Genomic DNA, 12,893 nt, shown 5'->3' on the forward strand with positions numbered 1-12,893 from the left:
TAGTTACGTGATCTACCCATCTAATCTTCAGCATTCTTCTGTAGCACCACATTTCGAAAGCTTCTATTCTCTTCTTGTCTAAGCTATTTATCGTCCACGTTTCACTTCCATACATGGCTATACTCCATACAAATACTTTCAGAAACGACTTCCTGACATTTAAATCTATACTCGATGTTAATAAATTTCTCTTCTTAGAAACGCATTCTTTGCCATTGCCAGTCTACTTTTTATATCCTCTCTACTTCGACCGTCATCAATTATTTTGCTCCCCAAATTGCAAAACTCCTTTACTACTTTAAGTGTCTCATCTCCTAATCTAATTCCCTCAGCATCATCCGATTTAATTCGACTACATTCCATTATCCTCGTTTTGCTTTTGTTGATGTTCATCTTATACCCTCCTTTCAAGACACTGTCCATGCCGTTCAACTGCTCTTCCAAGTCCTTTGCCGTCTCTGACAGAATTACAATGTCGTCGGCGAACCTCAAAGTTTTTATTTCTTCCCCCCTGGATTTTAACACCTACTCCAAATTTTTCTTTTGTTTCCTTTACTGCTTGCTCAATATACAAATTGAATAACATCGGGGAGAGGCTACAACCCTGTCTCACTCCCTTCCCAACCACTGCTTCCCTTTCATACCCCTCGTCTCTTATAACTGCCATCTGGTTTCTGTACAAATTGTAAATAGCCTTACGCTCTCGGTATTTTACCCCTGCCACCTTCAGAATTTGAAAGAGATTATTCCAATCAACATTGTCAAAAGCTTTCTCTAAGTCTACAAACGCTAGAAACTTAATGCTTAATCTCACTTCTAAGATAGGTCGTAGGGTCAGTATTGCCTCACGTGTTCCAACATTTCTACGGAACCCAAACTGATCTTCCCCAAGGTCGGCTTCTATCAGTTTTTCTATTCGTCTGTAAAGAATTCGTGTTAGTATTTTGGAGTTGTGACTCATTAAACTGATAGTTCGGTAATTTTCACATCTGTCAACACCTGCTTTCTTTGGGATTGGAATTATTATACTCTTCTTGAAGTCTGAGGGTATTTCGCCTGTATCATACATCTTGCTTACCAGATGGTAGATTTTTGTCATGACTGGCTCACCCAAGGCCGTCAGTAGTTCTAATGAAATGTTGTCTACTCCGGGGGCCTTGTTTCGACTCCGGTCTTTCAGTGCTCTGTCAAACTCTTCACGCAATATCATATCTCCCATTTCATCTTCATCTACATCTTCTTCCATTTCCATAATATTGTCCTCAAGTACATCGCCCTTGAATAGACACTCTATATACTCCTTCCACCTTTCTGCTTTCCGTTCTTTGCTTACAACTGGGTTTCCATCAAAGCTCTTGATATTCATGCAAGTGGTTCTCCTTTCTCCAAAGGTCTTTTTAATTTTCCTGTAGGCAGTATCTATCTTACCCCTAATGAGATAAGTTTCTACATCCTTACATTTGTCCCCTAGTCATCCCTGCTTAGCCATTTTGCACTTCCTGTCGGTATCATTTTTGAGACGTTTGTATTCCTTTTTGCTTGCTTCATTTACTGCATTTTTATATTTTCTCCTTTCATCAATTAAATTCAATATTTCTTCTGTTACCCAAGGATATCTACTAGCCCTCGTCTTTTTACCTACTTGATCCTCTGCTGCCTTCACTACTTCATCCCTCAGAGCTACCCATTCTTCTTCTACTGTACTTCTTTCCACCATTCCTGTCAATTGTTCCCTTATGCTCTCCCTGAAACTCTGTACAACCTGTGGTTCTTTCAGTTTATCCATGTCCCATCTCCTTAAATTTCCACCTTTTTGCAGTTTCTTCACTTTTAATCTACAGGTCATACCCAATAGATTGTGGTCAGAGTCCACATCTGCCCCTGGAAATGTCTTACAATGTAAAACCTGGTTCCTAAATCTTTGTCTTACCATTATATAATCTATCAGATATCTTTTAGTATCTCCAGGCTTCTTCCATGTATACAACCTTCTTTCATGATTCTTGAACCAAGTGTTAGCTATGTTTAAGTTGTGCTCTGTGCAAAATTCTACCAGGCGGCTTCCTCTTTCATTTCTTAGCCCCAATCCATATTCACCTACTATGTTTCCTTCTCTCTCTTTTCCTACTACTGAATTCCAGTCACCCATGACTATTAAATTTTCGTCTCCCTTCACTACCTGAATAATTTCTTTTATTTCATCATACATTACATCAATTTCTTCGTCATCTGCAGAGTTAGTTGACATATAAACTTGTACTATTGTAGTAGGTGGGGGCTTCGTGTCTATCTTGGCCACAATAATGCGTTCACTATGCTGTTTGTAGTAGCTTACCCGTACACCTATTTTTTATTCATTATTAAACCCACTTCTGCATTACCACTATTTGATTTTGTATTTATAACTCTGTAGTCACCTGACCAAAAGTCTTGTTCCTCCTGCCACCGAACTTCACTAATTTCCACTATATCTAACTTTAACCTATCCATTTCCCTTTTTAATTTTTCTAACCTACCTGCCCGATTAAGGGATCTGACATACCACGCTCCGATTCGTAGAACGCCAGTTTTCTTTCTCCTGATAACGTCCTCTTGAGTAGTCCCCGCCCGGAGATCCGAATGGGGGACTATTTTACCTCCGGAATATTTTACCCAAGTGGACGCCATCATCATTTAATCATACAGTAAAGCTGCATGCCCTCGGGAAATATTACGGCTGTAGTTTCCCCTTGCTTTCAGCCGTTTGCAGTACCAGAGCAGCAAGGCCATTTTGGTTAATGTTACAAGGCCATGTCAGTCAATCATCCAGATTGTTGCCCCTGCAACTACTGAAAAGGCTGCTGCCCATCTTCCGGAACCAAACGTTTGTCTGGCCTCTCAACAGATAGCCCTCCGTTGTGGTTGCACCTACGGTACGGCTATCTGTATCGCTGAGGCACGCAAGCCTCCCCACCAACGGCAAGATCCGTAGTTCATGGGGGTGGGGGGTGGGGGGGGGTTTACACGTACTATGTTGTTAATTACATGTACATTCTTTATTTCCTGCAAGGAAACTAATAGGATAGGCTTGATTACTAGGAAGTATTCCCTGATCGCTGGACTGGAAGGGGAGGTCCTATTCGATGGCCTGCGAAGTCACCTGAACTGAATCCCCTTTGGTTATTTCCTACGGGAATATCTAAAGTCACTCGTGTATGAGACCGCATAGGCTGGAGATGGTATTTTTGTTGTTGTTGTGGTCTTCAGTCCTGAGACTAGTTTACTGCAGCTCTCCATGTTACTCTATCCTGTGCAAGTTTTTTCATCTCCCAGTACCACCGCAGCCTACATCCTTCTGAATCTGCTTAGTGCATTCATCTCTTGGTCTCCCTCTACGATTTTTACCCTCCACGCTGCCCTCCAGTACTAAATTGGTGATCCCTTGATACCTCAGAACATGTCCTACCAACCGGTCCCTTCTTGTTGTCAAGTTGTGCCATAAACTCCTCTTCTCCCCAATTCTATCCAATACCTCCTCATTAGTTATGTGATCTACCCATCTAATCTTCAGCATTCTTCTGTAGCACCACATTTCGAAAGCTTCTATTATCATCTTGCCCAAACTATTTATCGCCCATGTTTCACTTCCATATAAATACTTTCAGAAACGACTTCCTCACACTTAAATCTATACTCGATGTTAACAAATTTCTCTTCTTCATAAACGCTTTCCTTGCCATTGCCAGTCTATATTTTATATCCTCTCTACTTCGACAATCATCAGTTATTTTGCTCCCCAAATAGCAAAACTCCTTTACTGCTTTAAGTGTCTCATTTCCTAATCTAATTCCCTCAGCATCACCAGACTTAGATGGCAGAATTGTTGCTGCCGTGATGTTATTCGAACAAACTATTGATTTTTGTCAGGATACGTCAGAATCTCGTTCGCCGATGTCATCTTTGCACTGAGGTTGGTGGCTTCCAGTTTCAGCACATTTTGTTAGCTACGGTCAAAATTATACGTTCATTGTGCCAATGATGGTATTGGCTGTTAACTGTAACCAATGTAAATAAAAATTACACAGTTCTGTGGTTTTATTTCTATTAACTCCTGAAACTGGCTTCTCCGATCCCAGGTTCCCTACCGAAATAAAATTCTGTGAATCATCCTCCATGTCTTGTTCAATTTTCGCACGTTTTTACGGAAACTCCCTGTAGAATGCCACGCCCTTTTACGTTTCTCAGGCTGAAACTAGGTTTCGTCGTGTGCTAAATGAGAAAGGAAAATGTGTGTTGTGTGTGTGTGTATTGCGGCTTATGGGTTCAACGTCGAGGTCATCAGCGCCCTGACACACATTAAAGGGATCGAATGTGGACAGACGTAATAAAACTGAAACACACACGCAAAGAAAGCAGGAAAAGAAGGAAAATGCGACATAAAAAAGTAGAACGTAAGGAAAGAGAAAACGTAGCAACAATAAGGCCACAGTAAATTGTCATTGGCTAGCCACTTACATACAATATGGGCGACCTTGTCACACAGTGAGCAAATTAAGACACTCTCCCTAAAATCTTTGTAAAAACATTTGACATGGCACAGAACTTTAAAACTTTAGCCACATTCGTCTGAGTGTTTCCTAAAAGAGATGGCAGGTCCGCTGTCAGGTCAGCCGCGGCCCACTGGTCAGAAAATAAAACGCCATCCAATAAAACGTGGCGCACGGTGACCTGGACGCCATAAGCACCAGACATTGGAGGGTCCTCCGGCCGGAGCAGGAAGCCATGCGTCATAGGGCTGTGGCCTATTCGAAGCCGAGCGAGGAGAACCTCGTCCCGTCGACGGGGCTGAAAGGAAGTACACCACACACGCGTTGTGGGCGTGACTGTACGGAGCGTATTGCCAGTCACTTCCAGCCACTCATCCTCCCAGCGGCGCATGACTCGTGAGCTCAACAGCGAGGTGAGCGCGTCCACGGGGATAGCACACTGAGAGACTTGTGGGGCGAGACACGCCTCCTCGGCTGCATTTGCGTGTGAGGTCCGCGGCGTTAGTCGTCCGTTCCGACCAGTCGCAGATGAGTGCAGCCGCAGTTTACACAGCGGCAGCTGCCTGCGGAGCAAGTGTGTGTAAAGCTGGCGGCGGGCGGCCCTCTCACAAAGACGTATGGTCCGCTCGCTGCAACACGTGTGTGCCGCGGAAAAAGCAGGGACCGGACACGCGCAGAATAAACGACTGCGAGCAGCGTCTAGTAACGCAAACGTCCAGAAGGCGGGTTCGCAATACTGCACGTCAGACCTCGCGCGTTCGTAAACGCGAAGGTGTCAGCGAGATGGAAAAAGGAGTAAAATACACTCTGGGTTTTCCCGTTCCTAGAAGACTAAACGAAATGGTTTACCATCACCTGTACGTAATGTCGGCGTAAAATTACCACAAGCACCATAAGTAATCACGAGCAACAGTAGATAAGATACAATGTGTGGTGTCAGCGCCAGACACCACACTTGCTAGGTGGTAGCCTTTAAATCGGCCGCGGTCCGGTAGTATACGTCGGACCCGCGTGTCTCCACTATCAGTGATTGCAGACCGAGCGCCGCCACACGGCAGGTCTAGAGAGACTTCCTAGCACTCGCCCCAGTTGTACAGCCGACTTTGCTAGCGATGGTTCACTGACTTCTACGCTCTCACTTGCCGAGACGATAGTTAACATAGCCTTCAGCTACGTCATTTGCTACGACCTAGCAAGGCGCCATTATCAGTACTATTGATATTGTAAATTATGTATCGTCAAGAGCGACGTTCGTCATTGATGGATGGATTAAAGTTAAGTATTCCACCAGCTACGTCCGTTTTTCTCAATTCTAATGCCCTTGTCATGTTCCAGACCTCACGCCAGCCTGCGTGAGCTAAAACGCGTGCATTTCGGCCACGGTGTTGGCTCTCGTGCCAACCACAACACAATGGATCTTGACTTGAAGCAAATCTACCCATGAATCTCAAAACTACACTGACGGTAAAAAAAATCGTAACACCAGAAAATATTTCATATATATATTAATGAAATTTCGGGAATACATTTGTTTAGCTAACACATTTAAATGATTAACGTTTCAAGATCACTGGTATATGTACGCGTGAGATATGGCATTGCAAATGTGAAATGGTGGTACATTAATACCGACAGAATGTGGAAGGCAAGCATGCAAACGTGTAGGCATTTTGTTGTACAGGTGCTGGGTACGAATTTGTGGGATTGAGTACCATGCCTGTTGGACTTGTTCAATAAATACAGGAACTGGTAATCCTGTTTATGAATGATGCTGCTGTTGTCGCCCGACGATGGTCCATATGTGCTCGATGACAGACAGATCTGGTGAAGACAACATGTCGGCACAATGTAGAGCATGATGGGCTACAACAGCGATATGTGGGCGAGCGTTCTCGTGTTGAAAAACACACCCTGGACTGCTGTTCATGAATGTGTCAAACACGTCTGTGGTGTGCGTACTGCAAGACCTTCGGTACACATACCATCAGATTATTTGCCTTGTCGCTCTAACGAAGTAGGCGAGTGTCAGCAATATGTCTCGTGGTCTTATCGTGGCGTGTTTATCTTCTGCCGTTACGTCAGACGATAGAAATGCCACATGCACGCTTAGAGTAGCAGATTGACGGTGACTAACTTTAAACAGAGCTTTATTAATTTTCACACACGTATATTAAAATTAAAAAAAGTATAGACATTATGTAACTTGATTCTGGATGCTGTTTACAATTGACAATCTGAAGTTCCTTTGGTCTTGGTACGTTAATATTATTCTCACATATCTCTGATACTTGACTAAGTGTCTATACATGGCTATGTACAGGAATATGATAATCTTCTTAGGTGCAGACTGAAACTTGATTATAGACTGGTACAGACTAATGTAGACTGGTACAGACAGGTGCAGATAAATGCAGACTCATACAGACTAACGCAGACTGACTAATTGGAGGTCTGTACACTAGTTATAATACCTCGCGGGTTCAGGTATCACTGCACGAGTGTGATCCGCGAGGAGAAAAGGTTCTATCTTAGCAGCAGTCTTATTGGTCGCGTTACATATTAATACGCGGATCGGTGGAAGCAGAATTTGGTCCGTCTCTAAGGCAGCGCAATCTCGTAGTACGTAGACGGCCGAGCCTGTGCTGTTGTGCTTAGTGGGGCGCTCTCTAGTGGGAAAGTTGTGTACGTGCTGACTACGCAGAACTATGTACACAGTAACGCCTAATACCAGACTGACGTATAAATTTGTAGTCAGGGTGCCTGAGATAACCACGAGAGTGCTCCTACTGTCTATCATACGAAATAACTCCAAGTGTAGATCTACCACGCAGGCAGGTTGGTTGCAGGCCCTCAACTGGTCTCCATCTAACCGACACGTGACCATCACTGGCTTAGAAACAGAACCTGCTTTCATCAGAAAACACAACAGACCTCCACCCTGCCCTGCAATAGGTTCTCCTTGATACCAATAATGGTGGTAGTGGAATGGGGCCAGTGAAAAACAAGCTACAGAGCGTCTGGTTCGGAGCTGTCATTGAAGGAACCCCTTTGTAAAAGTTCGTTGTGTCAATGTGATAGTTTGCTGCTGCAGCTGCAGTACGATGCCCCAGAGCCGAATGTCGAACACGATGGTCTTGGTAGTGCCACCTGGCCGTCAGCAGCCCGGTCCTCTTGCTACCGTACATTCTCGCAATCACCGCTCAATCATTGACCGTGTCTACATTCCTGTCAAATATTTCTGATATCACAGAAGGAACATCTAGCTTCTCGTAGCCCTAGTACAGAACCTCGTTCAAAGTGAGTGAGGTGCTGACATCAACTCTCCACGTCCAGTGTAAATGGTAACTATCGCTCACGACAATTACAGCGTGTATTTAGAGCAAATCTGATTTTCATCGTCATAGGTATGTTACTGGCGCCACCCTTACGCGATTGGCGCGCAATTTTAATAGAAATAATCTTTCAGATGTAAAAACACGCCTTAGTTTATGTCCAAAAACTCCGTCTTGAACTTTGCATTCTCCTTGAAACAGAAAAAAATCAGATGACTCTGGATTCTACGAGCTCACAGTAGCGCTGTATCTTCAGTTTGGTACGTTTTTCCGCCATGGAATGTAAAAAAAAAGAAAGAAAAAAGAAACTTGAATCTAGCAAGTAGTTGCTTGTATATGAAATTTACTTGCTGAAAGTAAAAGAAAAATCTACAAATAGCCGGTAGCATGCACTTAATCAATCAGGACTGCATCACCACCAAGACGGCACGTAACAATCGTGAAATTCACATTAAATGGACTATATGCTTGAATATGCAAATGATAAGTTACATTTCAGTGGAACAGGAAAAAGCAGGTACGAGTACGAGAAAAGCCATTTACATTCGGTACGGGGAGATAGATTACATAATGAGTTACCTTTTGAAAAATCACCTTTGAGGCTCGGTTACTTGTAATATGATCGTGTCATATCTCATCTAAGAGAGAGGATTGTCATCTATCACATGTCGCAATTTGACAGCGACAAGATTGTGGCTTATAGAGGCTGCAGTTTATCCTTTTGTGATATTGTTTCTCACATTGGTCGGGATAACACGACTCTCATGCAAATTTGGGATCTATGGGCTCAGGAGGGCCATAGCGTCATGCTGCGTCTCACTAGCCAGCGCGACTAGCGCCTTAAAGGTCAGACATTGTACATTGGCCGGCAAGTGTGGCCGAGCGGTTCTAGGCGCTTCAGTCTGGAACCGCGCGACCGCTACAGTCGCAGGTTCAAATCCTGCCTCGGGTATGGATGTGTGTGATGTCCTTAGATTAGTTAGGCTTAAGTAGTTCTAAGTTCTAGGGGACTGATGACCTCAGATGTGAAGTCCTATAGTGCTCAGAGCCATTTGAACCATTGTACATTGGACCGTGCAGGATCTTACAGGCACGTCATGTACACTGATTCAGGATATGGCCTTGTTCAGAGCAAGACAAGCAGCCATGAGGGTAGTGCTACGACGCGTGGCACCACAAATACTTACAGAATGGCGGTCATTGTGGAAGCATACCTTGCTGCAGTATCAGAGAAAGGAGCGCCAAAAGTTGTGCGCCAAGCGCTATGGAGAAAGATGTTCGATTCTGTTTGCTTCGGATTTGTATAGTAAGTGTTTGTTCAGTGTGACATTTATGTACTGGCACTGTTTGATGCATTATTGTCAATTTTAGGTGGTTGTCATTAAGATCAGGCACTTTCAGTGATACATCAGTGCCTCTGGATTGAGAATGAACCAGTCGGTTCGAAACAAGTCGCCACAATATATGTGCTACAACTGTGACAGATCTGTAATAAGCACTCCATGGAATAAGAGTTTTCAACATTCACCTGTTGGTGGAAGATCATCTGACATCGACGAGGTTGCTGGTAGAGACACGCCCAACCATCTTATCTTGCTGTGTGTACCGCAAATACACTGACCTGCGTCTTGCAGCTGATAATGTCCCCTCTACACAGTAGAAACGATGGTCGTGGACTCGCAAGACTCTGGATCTGCATGAATGGCCGTAATAGTGCAGAATGATGTGAAGTCTCACACGAGTTAGTGGTCGAATAACAGCGCGACCATTTTTTGAAGAGAAGCAATTTTTAATTCTAGTAATTTCCTTTGTAGTTGTTTACAAAACATGTTCATATAACAGCTAATACCCGTCTGTGCAGTATGCAGATTACAACGGCCTTACAGTCGCGTAGTGCATCTCGCCAAAACAATGACACGCAATTGCTCACCTTCGCCGTCTCTTCCCGACTGCCACGGTAGGAAAGTGCTTCCTTGTGCTTTGGACCAATCAGAGCCCTCCGGTTTTTTTTACCTATTTGTAACTTGCCGTCTGGGATCGACCAATAGCGTCTTCCTAAGTGGCTGATGTAGTGCCACATCAGGAGGGATGCTATGCAGGACGCTCTCTGTCCCCCCTGTTATTTACCCCCCGCCCCCCCCCCCCCCCACTCTATCTCTCTCTGACACACACACACACACACACACACACACACACACACACACGCACACACACAATCCCATGGCAACATATTGTCCAATATTGCGTAATCTTAGGTATCACTCATTGAGTACCCCCTATTAACATAATCATTGTTAAGTTGCTGGTCCTACATCAACAAAATATTGGAACTACAATGGAGAAAGGAATGTCGACATCACACGAATCCTGGTGCTGCATACGCAATCACCACAGATATGTGTACCCTGTACTATCGAACATGGTAGTTTCTTCAAACGGCCAAAAAGAGCATAGTTGGATGTAGAACATAGCACATATCGTAGAGTTGATTTGAACAACACCAAACTACAATTTAAATGATTTTCATGACAAAGGAATCAATTCAATAATATCTTTCTAAAGCGCACTTTATATCTGATACTTTCTTGTCTCTGGTCCTACTCGTTGCGAGTGAGTGTACTGAAGTGCCACTGGCGTATTGTTCCTGTACCGAAACTCGCTTGTCACGTAGGATCGTTCTTTTCTTTCTTTTTTTTCACGCGTTCACAAAAAAATTACGTGTCTGCCGAGTACTGTCTGTGCGGTTTGGCGCTCATATTTTTAGTCTTAAGGACGATCGACACTGACGCCCTGGAACGTCACTCAACGGAAGGAAACTTCACCGGTGGATGGTTCTGATTTCTTTCTTGGTGGAACCTCAGTATATCGTGACCGTGGTCAGCCCAGTGCTAAAGAGTTAGGTGTTATGAGGGGTCGTCCTTATTACAAGAAAACAAAGGGATAGTGATGATTGTAGAGATTAATGATGAGCAACGCAAAGTGGATGTTCTTGGAAGAGATCGTGTGCTAAATTCTCCAGAATGCTGAAAATTGAAAGAGTACGAAGAGAATCAGTCAAACATTTCATATCATCTACACTCATTTATCCGAGAGAACACACAGCTTGATATAAAAAAAAAAGTGAAGCACTTGGGAGAAACGGATGGACGCCATTGTAGTGTCGTACACACACATAACATAGGCTCGTATAAAAATGATGAGAGTTGCAGTTGTATTGACAGACATAATGGCCCCAGAGTTCATTAGTGTTGTTAGTGCTGACTGTTGTTATCAGGCGTGAACAGAGTCAGATGTTGAATGATCACCTTGAAGGACACGCAGATGCTATGGACTCATGTGAGACAGTGTCATCAACGCATGGCGGAGTTTGAAAAGGGGATTCACTGTGGGCCTCCATTTCATCGATGGGTCGAATCGTACAATATCTAGATTTGTAGAGTATTCTGATGTGATGGTGGACAAACATTAGGATGTATGACATCGTGAGGCAAAGCAGACACATCACCAATGTTCCAGTCCATCACGACTGGCCCCCCACAATGGTGAATCACCATGTTGACCAGGAAGCACATCGTAACCCCTTCACATCCACATCTGCAATCTGAGAATAAGTTACAGACTCTGTGCAACATTCTGTGTCATCTCGAACGTCTGATCGGTGACTACCAGCAACAAGACTAGGGAATTGAGTCCCATGCATAGACTGCCATTAGCACGACAGCAAAGCAGCTGCTTTTGGGGTGGTGCCACAACTGCGAAGCATGGACAGCGTTGCATTGTGCTAAGCAATGAATCGCTGTTCTCCAGTATCCTGGATGACCATCGTCAACGAGCATATGTAAGTAGGCTGTTTACATTTTCTTATTGGTAACGCCAAGTAGCGCTCTGTATGAAAAATCACTGGCTGTGCTGTGCGCAGTCTGTGGCTAGTTTGCATTGTTGTCTGCCATTGTAGTGTCGGGCAGCTGTAGCTGGGTGCTAACAGCGCGTAGCGTTGCGCAGTTGGAGGTGAGCCACCAGCAGTGGTGGACGTGGGGAGAGAGATGGCGGAGTTTTGAAATTTGTAAGAATTGGTGTCACGAACTGATATATATATTATGACTATTAAAGTAAATACATTGTTTGTTCTGTATTAAAATCTTTCATTTGCTAACTATGCCTATCAGTAGTTAGTGCCTTCAGTAGTTTGAATCTTTTATTTAGCTGGCAGTAGTGGCGCTCGCTGTATTGCAGTAGCTTGAGTAACGAAGATTTTTGTGAGGTAAGTGATTTGTGAAACGTATAGGTTAATGCCAGTCAGGGCCATTCTTTCGTAGGGATTTTTGGAAGTCAGATTGCGTTGCGCTAAAGATATTGTGTGTCAGTTTAAGCACAGTCTAGTATAAATTTTTCTAAGGGGACGTTTCACATCATCGACGAGGATGACAACGACCTGGGCAGCGGTACCATTCCTCCAACGTTTTGGAGAGGCACTGTAGCGTTACTAGCACTGCTATGCTGTGGGGATGAGAGAGGAAAAGTTACTCTCTCACCTATTTTTCATAAAGATTTTGTTATAAGACTCTAGAAACTTAACGTCCTGTGCAGGCGTTGGTAGAGCCTGGTAAAGCGCTACCAGCATGAAGTATTTTTATGGTTCTTAGTTCATAGAAACGGCATGTTGGAAGTTGAAAGCAAGTGGTGGTAAGCCCATCCCTCAGTAAGTCTTGCCAGACAGGCCCACAGTCGCACAGGGCAGATAGAGCACCCCCTAGATGAGACAGGTCTCCAGCAGGACTATCTATGCCTCTATACCTACATTGGCGCCAGCTGTAGGCTCAGCTGGGGGCGACAGTCTGAAGGGACGCGTCTACACAGTGGAGTCATAACCCGGGCATTGTGTGCAGCGCCACGTCTAATAAATATTCACAAGTTTTCGTGTTATACTGCAAATAGGCCTGGGACCCACTTCCATCGTCTACCTCGGTTGTATAATGAGAAACTTTCAGAGATAGAATCTTTATGACTAGGACTAACACGCTCCAAGGCACAGGCG

The sequence above is a fragment of the Schistocerca gregaria genome, chromosome 7 (assembly GCF_023897955.1).
Source record: "Schistocerca gregaria isolate iqSchGreg1 chromosome 7, iqSchGreg1.2, whole genome shotgun sequence".
NCBI classification, from domain to species: domain Eukaryota; kingdom Metazoa; phylum Arthropoda; class Insecta; order Orthoptera; family Acrididae; genus Schistocerca; species Schistocerca gregaria.